General features: G+C 40.2%; 1 protein-coding gene across 4 annotated transcripts in view; it reads left to right on the top strand.

Moving 5' to 3' along the window:
* Nucleotides 1–623: 623 nt before the first annotated feature.
* LOC106083945 (mushroom body large-type Kenyon cell-specific protein 1) overlaps nt 624–15,434 on the top strand; it is a 490,542-nt gene continuing 475,731 nt past the window's right edge. The window contains exons 1-2 of one of the 4 annotated variants that reach the window (XM_059363636.1): nt 624–970; nt 1,291–1,887. The gene's annotated coding sequence lies outside the window, so the exon portion shown is untranslated. Of the gene's footprint in view, nt 1,888–15,434 lie in introns of all 4 variants that reach the window. The other 3 variants (XM_059363638.1, XM_059363637.1, XM_059363640.1) reach the window with 3 other exon arrangements.

Here is a 15,434-nt window from a genome sequence, read left to right as displayed (position 1 = left end):
CTCCCACACATACATTATTAAACACTCCCACATGCTAATTGAGAACGACCACCAAATTTAATTGACAACTTGTCTTTGGTAAACTAATTGTCATTTTATAGAGTGGAAGTGGTTGTGGTGGGGGCGATGGCAGTAGATGAGAGTAGTTTTATGAGTTTTGAGTAGTTTTCATACTCAATATTTTGTCACTTTGCAAAAAGAAAGAGCGGCCTCCCCTCATGCTATTCTTTATAATTTGTTGTGTGTGTGTTTTTTTTAAGAATTTCCATGCGTGAGTGTGTGTGTGCGGTTTTACAACACCACAATCGGCCAATTGAATTTGAGAAGTGTCAGTCAGGCAGGGCATTGCAGTGCAGTGCAGTTAAGAATAAAATACACCACACCACAGCCGGCCAAGCAGCCTTCCATCCATCCGTTCGCACAGGCAACAACAGAGCACGGACTGTATGAAATGAAAAGTTCGACCAAAGCCAGAAAAAAGCGGCGACGTAAAAAACAAAACAAAAAAAAAACACCACAGAAACAAAAGCAAACCAAAACAACTTCAACGAAAAGTGCATGTGCAACGAGCCAACGAGCTCAGTTTGCTATTCAGTTGCATTCGTGCACGTTGAGCTACGTTCTAGCATTGTTTGTCATTCTGTTCTGTGTGTGTGTTTTTTTTTTTGTTGTTGTTCTCCGTAACGACTACCTCACCTCACCGCACCACACTAAGCGTTACAACAAGCATAGTCTTATATATCCTCGCGCCGCCGCCTGTAGCACGTTGCAAATTCGTTGTGGTCCGTTTGTCAAACCGTGCTTTGAAACATTTTCTAGCCGGCGCGTTTAAATTGTCATAAAACATAATTTCGGATTGTTTTTTGGAAACCCTTTTGTTGTTATTGTGGGTCTTGTTTCTTTTTTTTTGCTGTTGGTGGTGGCGGCAAGCCAAGAACAAACACTTCAGTGCGACTTGGACATATCGTAGGTCGGAAGGTTGGATAGGATAGGATTGTGGTTGCAAGCTGCGAACATTAGCCCTATATGTTCGTAGCTTGGTTGACAGTATGGACACCCTCCATCGCTGCTATACACAGATGGGGATGATGAACGTCAAAACGACTGACAACTGAGGCAAAAGATTTGCTTGTTGTTGGCTTACTTATTGGCGACGACGTACAACCGTCAGTCCCACAAGACGCAATCGAAAGCAACAGCGACATTCTCGATAGGGCAAAGTAGTAGTAGAAGACAACAACGGCTATTGCATTTTCTGTTTTTTTTTGCATTGTTTTTTGTTCCCTCTAGTCATCGTGTAACCGTGACTATGGCTGTATGAGTGGGAGAGTGCGTTTTTTTTTATATCAATCCCATACTGCTTGACATTCGACGAGTATTTGGTCTCAGCGGCTTTTATGTTCGCACCCAAGTCGTCGGTTGGTCGTAGCTGCCGGTTCGAATGCATTGCTTTGCAAGCTTAGTGAGAACACAAGGAACGACATCATCATCATCATCATCATCGCAACCTCGTCATCATTGTTTTTACAACAAGTGCGGGGAGATTCGGTCTCTGTGAGGAAAAAACGAGCAAACGTAAATATGAAAGAAGATGTAACTTTTTCTCTCCATATGTTTTCATTTTTGTTGAGTGTATCAAGGAAGAATTAGCAAAAAAATTAAGCATAATACATTAAGCAAAATTTTTATGAATATTACCCCTTAAAGTGCCACCGATTACTCTTCGAGTGAAATTGAAAAAAAAAAGAGCCAGAGAAGGAAAACGCAGTAGAATTGAGTGCATTCTTTGCAAAAGCAAAAAAAACTGTCGGTAGTTGTCTCTTAAAAAACTGAGAACAAACGATTAGCATTAGTGTTGCCCGCTGCAGCAGCATTGCTCATGTATTGGTGAGTATTAACGTTTATCTCTATTCCCCCATCCACATTTTCACCGCTAACCATACTCTTGCACTCCATGTCAAGGCTCTGGTATGCCAGTACTTTAGCCATCGGAGAGTGAGAGAATGTAAACACACTACCATGCATGCATGCAGTTCGATTTTATTTACAAATAAAAATGACAAATCTTCATTGAGTGCCCTAGAACTATTATATTAACAAAATATTGACACTTTAAAATTTCTACAAAATCCATTCCATAGTTTTGGTACCGCTTTAGAAATGCTAAGAGGTCAAATTTCCATTTAGGCTAAATCAAAACTAGAATTTCAGCACGATTTTTCTTTACCAACGGAGAATCAAATGGTTTTATTTTTATAACTTAAGATAATGGTTGCTTGCTTCACGTGGTCAAGCAGTCGTGAGATAGGTTAAAATGAGATCTAATCAGATTATGGACATATTCGCATCATCATTGTGCAAGGTTTCATTCAATTCAGGTAATTAATACGCCCTTTAATGCTCGAAAAATAAAATATGGCGGTCGCCCTTGTCTGGGAAGAACGTCCAAAAATACTTCCAGCGCAGATATTGATATGGAATTTGTTGGATAGGTTCGTGTATCACAACAAATTGTGTAGGAAAAAATTTTTCAACATTTTTGAAATTTTAAAAATTTATACCGACATTCGGGGTCTGTGGTCTCTACGTTAAAAGCGCCACGATGAGGCTCATTTCCGGCTGAATGACTTCGTCAATAAGCAAAATATGAGTTATTGGTCAGACAGAACACATGTACTTCATGAGTCCTCATTCCATCCCGAAAAAATACCGTTTGGTGCGGTTTATAGGCCGGTGGCGTCATTGGGCCGTACTTCTTCCTAGATGATCAAACCGGTCCGTTACTGTGGATGGGAATTGCTGCCGTTCAATGATAACAGAATATTTTTGGCCTCAATTGGATGATGTGGACTTGGAGGACATGCAGTTCCAGCAGGACTGTGCCACAAGCCACACAGCGAATGTCACAATCAATTTATTGGAAACCAAGTTTGGAGAACGTGTTTTCGCACAAAATGGTTCAGCCGATTGGCCGCCTCGATCGTGTGATTTGACGCCGTTAAACTATTTCCTGTGGGGCTACATCAAGTCTATGATCTATGCCAGCAAGCTAGCACATGGTGGAGGGTATTTCATATTTATACCCTCCACCATAGGATGGGGGTATAATAATTTCGTCGTTCTGTTTGTAACTCCTCGAAATATTTGTCTAAGACCCCATAAAGAATATATATTCGTGTTCATCATGATAAAAAATGTTAGTCGATCTGGACATGTTCGTCTGTCCGTCCGTCCGTCTGTCTGTCGAAAGCACGCTAACTTTCGAAGGAGTAAAGCTAGCCGCTTGAAATTTTGCACAAATACTTCTTATTAGTGTAGGTCGGTTGGGATTGTAAATGGGCTATATGGGTCCACGTTTTGATATAGCTGCCATGTAAACCGACCTGGGATCTTGACTTCTTGCGCCGCTGGAAGGCACAATTCTTATCCGATTTGGCTGAAATTTTGCATGAGATGTTTTATTATGACTTCCAACAACTGTGCTGAGTATGTTGCACATCTGTTGAAAGTAAGAGCAAAACTCCTCATGTCATATTTTGTTTAAATCGGATAATAATAGTGCTCTCTAGAGACTCAAGACCCCAGATAGGTTTATATGACAGCTATATCTGTTGATATGAACCGATTTCAACCACACTCAGCACATTTGTTGGAAGTCAAAATAAAACACCTAATGCAAAATTTCAGAAAAAAACGAATAGGAATTGTGCCTTCTAGTGGCTCAAGAAGTTAAGATTCAAACAGAATGACGAAATTAGTATACCCCCATCCTATGGTGGATGGTATCTATGAAATATGTAGTAGTTAATAAATATGAGTTTATAAGAAGATAACCAAAAGAAAAAAAAACTAATTAGTATGGATCTGAACGAGACCCGTTGCCCTGAATATCTTGATAGCCACCTTCAAAATTCGTGACATTATAGGGGCAAACAAAATCGTGCTCTAGCACAATGCTGACAATAATTCAGGGACAGCACCCTAAGCTCCCTTCAAACCGGTCATTTTTGCCTACTATGGAAATAAAGAATAGGTATTTGATAGAAGGAAACGAATTTGGTATCCAATTTTTAGTTAAAGTGTTTGGGGGTCATCTCACCCCATAAACTCCCCCTAAACCAATTGGGGCTCAAATAAAAGAAATTTGAGCGTAGAGCACGATGCTGATATTTTTTCAGGGCTAAGTGCGTGGGTGGCCGCCCCAACCCAGATACCCCTTAAGGTGGACATATTTGTGGATTATGACAATAAAAGGCTCAAATCTGACATCTGTTTCGTGGCCAAGTGTTTCAGGGACGCCTTACCTAAACTCCTCCTAAACCACACATATATACCGACTATAGCAATATGTAGCTCCAATGTGGTATTTGGGAGTGGAGTATGAATTTGATACCCACTTTCGGGCAAAGATTTAGGCTACTCCAATCCACCACCAAAACCATGTTTCTTAATCAACACCTTTCACATCATATTAATGTAGGTTGTTGGGGATTGCAAAAGACTTAAATTGGTTCATATTTGGATATACAATAGTTGTCATACTTGACTTGAGTTGAGTGGATCCCTAGAGGCAAACATTTTTTTATTTGGCTGTAATTTAGCATGTAATGTTTTGCTGTGACCTACATCCGAGGTGATTGTGGTCCAAATCGGTCTATAAACTGGTATAGATCCAATATAAACCGATCTTACGATTTTACTTCTGGAGCTCTTAGACGCTTCAACTTGTATCCTGTTTGATTAAAAATTGGTACGAGAAGTACGCATGTGCTCTTCAACAACCTCAAGGAACGTTGCACTACCAGCTTTAATCATACCCCGATTGAATTCTTTGAAATACCACCACTAGCATTCGAATACAATTTTATTGGCGGATTCAAGGGAAAACATAAATAATAGCATCACAAAAGACTCTACACAAAAATTAAAATCTATAAAAATGTTTTAATTAAAAATTTAATCGAAAAACAATAGCCTCGCCTTCTGACAAGCTGGATCTCCCCATAGCATTTTCGTCGTCCTACTGACCGTTACGCTGTTCCACAGTGTTAAATGCGCGTTCGTAGTCCACGTAGCCCTACTCGGACTGTATCGACCCGAAAGGCTTCGGGTTGACCGAGTTTATTGACGGCAGTCCTCTGGCCTTCATTGCCAAATCGAAATCCTTTAACTCTTTCTGTGATTTTTGTTCATCAAGTGCCACGGACTTGCTGCAAACTTTTCGGAATGTGCACCAGCATGATCCCCAGACCGTGTCCTATTGATGACATACTCTTCCTGATTGTTCAATTGGAGGTTTCTTGGCACTGGCGTTTGTTTTTCTTTTTTATTTGTCAACATTGTTTGTAATTAATTTCGTATTTTCTCGACATTGCATTATGATTCATAAACATGTCCAAATGGATTATAACAAAAACGGCTAAGCAGATAAAAATCTTCCAGAATCGTTTTGTTTAATTTTTTTTGTGCTGTTCCGTCATCGTCCATAGCCGCCTTCTTCTTTGTGCTGTCACCTTAGATTTATCCATTTCTAGTGTGTGACACATTAAAAATTATAGAATTTTTTGAAGAACCAACGGCGAGACCCCAACCATGGCAACGCACACATAATTTAGCCACTTGCGACATGTCCTTGTCAGCAACTTTTGTAAGTTGTCAACTGGTGGACGACATTTGCGCTGCTTTTTTTTTGTTCTCCTAATGCCGCACTTACTGCCGCTTCGTTGTTCTGATTAGGGTTACCGTTGAGAATTTTGAATAGGTCGCACAAAAGTAGTTTTCTCAAAAAATAGTCGCACAATGATTATTTTACAAAAGAATTAAAATAACCAAGTCGTGCGAAGGTGGCTGTATAAAATTCTATACCAAAGTCCAAATAAGAATAATACAAGTAAAAGCGTGCTAAGTTCGGTAGGGCCGAATCTTAAATACCCTCCACCATTGATCGCATTTGTCGAGTTCTTTTCCCGGCATCTCTTCTCAGGCAAAAAAGGATATAAGAAAAGACTTGCTCTGCTATTAGAACGATATCAAGATATGGTCCGGTTTGGACCACAATTAAATTATATGTTGGAGACCTGTGTAAAATGTCAGCCAATTCGAATAAGAATTGCGCCCTTTGGGGGCTCATAAAGTAAAATAGAGAGAACGATTTATATGGGAGCTGTATCGGGCTATAGACCGATTCAGACCATAATAAACAGGTATGTTGATGGTCATGAGAGGATCCGTCGTACATAATTTCAGGCAAATCGGATAATAGTTGCGACCTCTATAGGCTCAAGAAGTCAAGTTCCCAGATCGGTTTATATGGCAGCTATATCAGGTTATGAACCGATTTGAGCCATACTTAGCACAGTTTTTGGATATCATAACAAAACACGTCGTGCAAAAATTTCATTCCAATCGGATAAGAATTGCGCACTCTAGAGGCTTAAAAAGTCAAGACCTAAGATCGGATTATATGACAGCTATATAAAAACATGACCCGATTTAAACCATACTTAGCGCAGTTGTTGGAATTGATATCAGAACACGTCGTGCAAAATTTCAGTCAAATCGGACCAGAATTGCGCCCTCTAGAGACCCAAGAATTCAAGACCCAAGATCGGTTTATATGGCAGCTATATCAAAACATGGACCGATATGGCCCATTTACAATCCCAACCGATCTACACTAATAAGAAGTATTTGTGCAAAATTTCAAGTGGGTAGCTTTACTCCTTCGAAAGTTAGCGTGTTTTCGACAGACAGACGGACATGGCTAGATCGACATAAACCGTCTCGACGATCAAGAATATATGTACTTAATAGGGTCTCAGACGAATATTTCGAGTAGTTACAAACAGAATGACGAAATTAGTATACCCCTCTCCTGTGGTGGAGGGTATAATAAATTACATGTTTAGTGAGAATCTTAATGACTTGAAAGATGGGGGTAAGATTGTTAAAGCAATTCGAAATGATCAAACTCCAAATAACATGTGTGTGTAACATCTGTAGAATTCAAATTCCATTTTCAACAGTTGAGGAATCATCTTCAACTGGGCCTAGGTATAGATCATGCGCATGCGTACTTGATCGATGAAGACTTGGATAAAGATATAACTCCACTCTTCACCTCAGCTCTGACAAAAGCAAAGTTGAATAAAACCCCCGGAGAGGACCATATAACATACAATTTTTTTATATTTGCTCCAGAAAACCTTCTAGAAGATATAGCCAGATCCTATAATGTCTTAGTCAAGGTGAACTTGACCCATCGTTCTTCACAGCGAGGAAATTACAGAGGTATATCCTTCATGAATATGCCAACTACAGAGGAATAAGTCTTCTCCCCCTCGCATACAAGATACTCTCGAGCGTACTGTTGAAACCTAAAGTCAATTAAATAATTGGGCCCTATAAATGCGGCCTGGTAAGTCCTGTGATGTCCTTCTCGGACCAGGCCCGAGAAGGACATCACAGGTCGGTCACCGAAAGTAGTAACTGCTCCCTTTGAAAAAATCGGATGAGAGTCAGTGAAAATGAGTCTGGCAGTAAATGGATGTAAGACGAAATGGATGGTTTCAACTCCCAAAACGTCTTGTACAACCAAGCAGATAAAGAAAATGGAGAAAGCTGGGATCCACAGCTTTGAGACAGTCAGTAACTTTATCTACCTCGGCACCGCCGTATCCGAAACGAATGATACCAGTATTGAGATAAAGCGAAGAATAATACTGGCAAGCAGATGCTAATTTGGACTAAGTAAGCAGTTTAGAAACAAGGCCACCTCTCGACAGACGAAGATTACACTATACAAGACACTGATACTACCCGTGCTGTTATAGGGTTCTGAAGCATGGGTACTTGTGAAAGCAGATGAGGCAGTGCTTGGAGTATTTGAGAGAAAGATTCTTCGTAAAATATATGGACCAGTTTGCGATAATGGAGAATATATAGGCAACGTATTAACCACGAGCTGTATGAGCTGTGTGACGACGATAGCATAGTTACACGCATCAAAATACAACGGCTGCGTTGGCTAGGTCATGTTGTCAGAATGGATGAAGAAGCTCCAGCAAATAAGTTTTTTGAAGGCAAACACGGTTGTACACGCAAACCGGGAAGAGCAAAAGCCCGATTGAAAGATCCTGTTGTGGGAGACACCTCGAAACTTGGTGTCAGATATTTTAGAATGAGCGCAGAAGTTCGAGGTGCTTGGAACGCTATTCTACGTTCGGCTGGTGGAACAAATATTCTGTCATAATCAATTAAAGTAAATAAGGATTAAACGCCGTTTACACTGGGGTTAAAGTGACATACACAAGGGTACATGCGTATAGATGAATGTGCATATGACACACATCCATACACAATTCTTGAAGAAGTTGCATATTTTGGTACATTTATTGCTTATTTAGCCATGAATTCGGGTTAATTTGGAATCCAAAAATAAATTTTGCAAAAATGGGATTTATTTTCGTATTGTAAAACCTGCAAAAAAACACAGGATTTAGCACTCAAATCTCGAAAAGGCCAAAAATCCGGATTTAGTGGCTAATGTAAACGTACTTTGACTCCAGTCCTCTACCTTTCACGGCGAAAACATTTCCCATTTTATTTCTCTTTACTTCGATAAGAACAGCCACCCAAACGAGGCGGATAGTGGTTTCCTCAGAAAAGGCGCTATTCTCCTTCTAGCACCTTAAGACCATCGTGACCTTAACTTCCTGGTTGTTAAAGCCCCGAAAACCCACCACTGTGGTACAAGGAACTATAAATTTGTGCATTTGTTTTCAACGCTTAGAAGGAGAAGAGATAGACCCATTGATAAGTATACCGATCGGCTTAGAATCACTTCCTGATTCGATTTAGCTATGTCCGTCTGTCTGTTCATGTATTTTTGTGATCAAGTTACAGGTCGCATTTATTGTACGATTGTCATGAAATTTTGAACAAATCTCTTTTTTGGCCCAAAGACGAGCGCTATTTATTTTTAACGAAATCGGTTCACCACGGATTCTGCTTAAAAATGTATACAAACTAAATTAAGTTGAAAGGCATCATTTCATTCTATTGTACATACCAAACTTCTGTCAAACCAGCAAAAATTAAAGCTTCTAAGAACCGAACAAGGATGATCGAGAGACAGGTTTAAATGAGGGCTATATTAGGTCATAGGCTGATTAGGACACAGTTGTTGGAAGTCATAACGGAACACCGCATGCAAAATTTCAGCCAAATCGGACAAAATTTGAGGCTTGTAAGGCCTCAAGAAGTTAAATCGGGAGATTGGTTTATATCAGGATATTGGTTTGGCTATATCGGGATATAGACCGATTCAGACCGGCAAATTCAACGATTCAGCAAAATCGGACAAAAATTGCGGCATGTAAAGGTTCTAGAAGTCAAATCGGGAGATCGGTTTATATGGGAGCTATATCAGGTTATAGACTGATGCGGAGCGTACTTAGCACAGTTATTGCAACTCGTAGCGGAACACTACGAGCAAAAATTCAGCTATATCGGACATAAATTTTGGCTTCCAGGCGCTTAATAAGTCAAATCGGGAGATCGGTTTATATGGGAGCTATATCTAAATCTGAACCGCTATGACCCATTTGCAATCCCCAGCAACCGACATCAGTACTAAGTATCTGAGCAAAATTTCAAGCGGTTAGCTTTACGCGTTCGACCGCTATCGTAATTTCCATAGACGAACGGATGGAAGGACATGGTTAGATCGACTCAGAACGTCAAGACTTTAAGAATATATTTCTCTACGGGGTCCTAGATCAATATTTCGAGGAATGACTAGATTAGTATACCCCCATCTGTTCAAAGTTTCAGCTCAATATCTCTATTTTTAGCGTGATTTCAACGGACAGACGGACGGACATGGCTAGTTCATCATAGATTTTAATGACGATCAAGAATATTGATCGTTGTATTGCAAACGGAATGGTGGGTATAAAAAAGTATTTAAGTCATGGCTGTTAGAAGTCAAAGAAAAATACAACCTTCAACATTTCAGCATCGAATCAAAATTGAGCGCTGCAGTGGCTCAGAGTGTCAAATTAGGAGATTGGTTTATATGGCATGTATATCAGGTTATCAACCGATTTAGACCATACTTGGCACAGTTGTTGGAAGTCATGTCTCAACTATAATTGCGCTCTCTTGAAGCTCAGATGTCTAATCGGCACATCGGCTTATATGGCAGCTATATCAGATTATGAATCGATTTGAACCGTACTTAAAACAGTCATTAGAAGGAATACCAAGACATCGTGTGCAAAATTAAGCCAAATCGGATAAGAATTGCGCCATCTAGAAGCTCAAGAATCAAAATACAAGATCGGTTTATATGGCAGTTATATCCAAACATGGATCGATTTGGCCCATTTACAATCCCAACTGACCTACACTAATAAAGAGTATTTGAGAAAAATTTCAAGTGCCTAGCTTTATACCTTTGAAAGTTAGAGTGCTTTCCACTGACGGACTGACGCACATGGCTAGATCGATTTAAAATGAGTCTTAGACTCATGTTTCGAGGAGTTACAAAGAAAGTGACGAAATTAGTATACCCCCATCGCACATCACACATACATCACATTTTCGTTTTGTGCATCGCTGCTTTAAACGGACTGCACTTATTTATACGATCCCCCGTCCCTTAATGTTTATGAGTTGGACACGTTTGAACTTTGATTGCGGCAAATTAGTTTTTCCTCTCAATGGTGCAGTTGGGTTCCTGCTGACCTCTGGAATTCTGTATTTGCAGTTTTAAGCTCCTTTGCTTCACTGAATTCTTGTACATATCGTCTTTTACCCGATATGATATCTTCTGTATTCTTCAGGGAGGCCGGGAGTAAAATGTTGCCAAATGCCAAGTAATGGCGACAAGCCTTCAAATTCACAATTGTTGCAACAAATAAGTGTCTTACGCTATATAAGACACTGATACTACCCGTGCTGTTATATGGTTCTGAAGCATGGGTATTTGTGAAAGCAGATGAGGCAGTGCTTGGAGTATTTGAGAGAAAGATTCTTCGTAAAATGTATGGATCAGTTTCCGAACCATGAGCAGTATGACGACGATAGCATAGTTACACGTATCGAAATATAATGGCTGCGTTGGCTAGGTCATGTCAGAATGAATGAAGAAGCTCCAGCAAAGAATCTTTTGAAGGCAAACACAGTGGTACACGGAAACCCAGAAGACCAACAGCTCGATGGAAAGATCAAGGGGTGGGAGACACCTTGAAAATTGGTGTCAGAGATTTTAGAATGAGCGCAGAAGATCGAGGCCCTTGGAACGCTATTCTACTTTCGGCTAGCGGAACAAATGTTCTGTCATAGCCAATTAAATATAATATATATGCTTCATGAAGTGCTTAATAAAGATAATGATGGGAGTAACTAAAAATGGGAAACTAAACGAATAGCAAGCAGGATTGCGCAAAAACTATTCCACATCAGATAAAATTTTTTCGCTACCTTCAATTATCACCTTGAACTGGTACAAAAACAAGACAACATGCATTATTCGTTAATATTAGAGCTGCTTTCGAAAGGACATCAAGACAGGCATTGATTTATAAGCAGCATAGGATCATGAGTGTGAAAAGACTGATTTTGCAGTATGGACGGGAGAGTAATTTTCGTATGATTTTTGTACTAACACAGGTCTGCCCGCCCTCCGGTGAGTGACAAGGTATCTTGGGACCTTTTTCATTTATTTGTCAAACAATGTAAATGTATTTCAACGGATGATAAATAAATTAGAAACATACTGCAAACTGTGGAATGTATAGGTAAACCTGAGCAACTCTCAAATAATGGGAACAGCGAAAAATGGTTCTATATGCAAATAACTGTCATCCCTGAAAAGTGCTATCTAGGAACGATTCTGACACCAAAAGTTTGTTTCACCAACCATATCCAAAATGAAATCAAGCGCCCAAAACCAGCATTAATTCGATATGGAAAAACATTCTATGTAAGAGAAATCCATCAGTTACCGCGACATGGAAGCATTTTCTTGCAGTTTCTAGAGCAATCCAAACATATGGGTCCCTAGTATGGGGGTTCTCCAAGTTCGAAAAAGTGGTCAAATGTTCTTTACATTTTCTGAAGAAAATACTCAAATACCCAACACTTACATCCACTTAAATACAAATGCTCGAAACCGGTGTAGAAAATGGACTCGAATATACCATCGTTACACATCTAAATTATTTGCAACGCGCCATGTTTGAATATAACGAAGAAAGGCTTCCACAAAAACTAGCAAAACTTATACCTCGACGTCAACTCTTTTAGGGCGTCCTGACAGCGGCTCAAGTCATAGTGAGCGCTTAAAAAAAATCTGCGGTCAAAATACAATTATGGCTATATAGCGAAAGCAAATGAAGCGAGAACTTGGTCCGTCTTTAGGACAGTTTTACCCTGGACGAAATAACGTGGATCTTCAAAGCCAGAAGCAACATGATAAAACTGAATGAAACCCGTTTTCCTCAGTACTCAAATCCTCGATGCTCAATGTGTAATATGAACGAAAATGAAAATTTGCAACACTTTTTATGTCAATGCCCTGCTTCAAGGGAATTTCGAATTCAATATTTCCAAAGGGTTTCGCTTGATGAGAATTATCTAATTTGCATTTCAAATGGTATTATAATGAATTAGAAATCTTAATGAAAACTTACTGAAAATGTGTGTTCAGTACAGAGAACAATTGTTGCACGAGTTCAACTTCTTAACATTAAAATCTATCACATAATTACTATATTTGAAGATTAGATTAACGGCCATAGGCCAATGTCATAACTAATAACAACACGCTATTCTTATTGCATATTAAAATTTAATTTACAAATATATATTGCAACGAAATAAATGAAATTAAAAATGCTACTGAGAATCTTGAAAATATCCCTAAATACCAGTTCATTAATGTGCTAGATTAGGTTAGGTAAGGTTGAAAAGAGGGTGTAAATATTTAATCGCCCCATGCCACTATGGACATACACCTAAGCCGGTAATCGGCTTGATGTGCTCTCTAAAAACTGTAAAGTAACCTCTAAAAAGAAAACTTGAAGTTAGAAACTCCGTGCTACTACTACTACAAAATACTTACTTGTTCTCATTACCACTCCCCTAAGTTGGTTCATGTCTGGTATTGTGTCTTCATCTAAGGACCGGTAACTGTTAGACGCGAAAGCCGGGCAAAGATAAAGGAAATGCTCCAACGTCTTAGAGGCCACCGTAGAGCAGAGGTTAGCTTGTCCGCCTATGACGCTGAACGCCTGGGTTCGAATCCTGGCTTTCTCCTCCTAATGTTGGCAACATTTGTGAGGACCTATGCTATGTAAACTTTTCTCCAAAAGAGGTGTCGCACTGCGGCACTCTGTTCGGACTCGGCTGTTAAAAGGAGGCCCCTTATCATTGAGCTTAAACTTGAATCGGACTGCACTCATTGATATGTGAGAAGTTTACCCAGTTCCTTAGTGGAATGTTCATGGGCAAAAATTTGCAAATTTGCTGCATTTGCTCCAACGTCTCACCATCTTCCCCGCATGCTCTACACATGCTATCACTTGCCGCACCGATTTTACATAAGTGAGCACGTAGTCCGATGTGTCCCGTTATGATACCAATAGCTATACTGACCTCCTTCTTCCTTCCTTTCAGTAATAGTCTCGTCTTCTCACGACCTGGATCCCCCCATAGGATTTTAGGAGTCCCACCGACAGTTTCGCTGTTTCACAATGTTGCATTCGCATACATCGCCCACTCCCTTAACTCGGACTGCGTCGACCCGAAAGGCTTCGGGTTAACCAAATTTATTGACGGCAGTCCACTGGCCTTCACTGCTAAATCGTCTGCCCTTTCATTTCCCCTTACTCCATTATGGGCCGGCATTCAAACGATGTGGATTTGGCCATCCTCAGATAAGGCGTTAATCTCCTTCTTACACTGCAAGACTGTTCGTGACCTTACCGTTCTGGTTGTTATTGTTCTTATGGCAATTTTACTGTCGGTAAAGATGTTCACACTCGACGTCCTCGCGTTAGCATCACACCACTTCAAGCATTCCGTGATCGCCCGGATCTCCGCCTGCAGGACCGTATTATGGTCAGGCAGTCTAAAACAGATCTCAGTCACTGGGTTCTCAATATAAACCCCCAGGCCCACTCTGTCCTCTAGCTTTGATCCATCCGTGTAACATGATCTTCCACACGGCAATATTAGGGTTCCGTCAATCTAAGACTGTACCGATGGCAGCTGTGCCTTGCACTCGACTTCAAAGTTCATCTCAGGTATCCGATCGGAAAACTCTTCCCTTCCTTCCATGTTTCCTATCGTCGCCTCGATTATACCGCGTTGGTATGAGCTGCTCCCATCCTCAATCCATTCTCCCATCGCCTTAAGGCCGCATTACTCTCCTGTAGAGACAGTAGACTATCCTCGGATTCAGGCCCCATTACGAGCCTACGGCCCGTCTACATAGTGCCCACATCTTTGAGCCTTCTCCCGCTCCTGAATGTGACACTTCCAATTCAGTTTCCTGTCCAAGATCACACCTAAGTATTTGACCTTGTCAGATATGGACATCGTTTTATTGAGGAAACGGGGTGCGTTCGGCCCACCTTCGTCTTCCTTGTGAACAGGCATATTTCAGTCTTCTCTGGGTTAACGTAGAGACCTCTGGGTCTAGCCCAGTCATATGCTAAATGCAAGACCCTCACACCTAAGTATTTGACCTTGTCAGATATGGACATCGTTTTATTGAGGAAACGGTGCGCGTTCGGCCCACCTTCGTCTTCCTTGTGAACAGGCATATTTCAGTCTTCTCTGGGTTAACGTACAGACCTCTGGGTCTAGCCCAGTCATATACTAAATGCAAGACCCTTTCGGCCCTTCTGCATAGTTCGTTCGGATCCTTGTGTTTGTTTCAAATGGAATTATGTTCGGGAGTACCAATTTGTCAAATCTAGGATGTATGCCTTCACACTCCATTGCGTCAGACTTTATGGTTGCAAAACTTTGTAGAACTTCTTTGGGACTAACACATCTAAACGAGAATGTGTCTTTAATCTGTGCTGTAGAAATACAAGAACAAGTGTTTGTAGCAGACTCCGTAGTATTTATTCTTAGTCTGCAGCCGGACAATATCCGATTATAGTAAAGAGTACATTAAAAGTTTTTCTACGTTTATTTAAACAAAATTTCTGCAAATTGTATAAAAGTTTCACATTTAAGTAAAATTAAAAAATCGCAAAAAAGCACCTAACACGGAAATTCGGTCTTTAGGCGCACAATGGTAACACTGGTTTTGATCATTGGAAATTTAGAATTTTTCGATGTTGGTCTATGGTGGTGTTGTTTTGCGGGTTAAAAACACACACATATAGACACATATAAAAAAAAAGTTTTATTAC

The sequence above is a fragment of the Stomoxys calcitrans genome, chromosome 2 (assembly GCF_963082655.1).
Source record: "Stomoxys calcitrans chromosome 2, idStoCalc2.1, whole genome shotgun sequence".
Lineage (NCBI taxonomy): Eukaryota > Metazoa > Arthropoda > Insecta > Diptera > Muscidae > Stomoxys > Stomoxys calcitrans.
The sequence above is the reverse complement of the archived record's forward strand: the minus strand, read 5'-3'. Positions and strand labels throughout refer to the sequence as shown.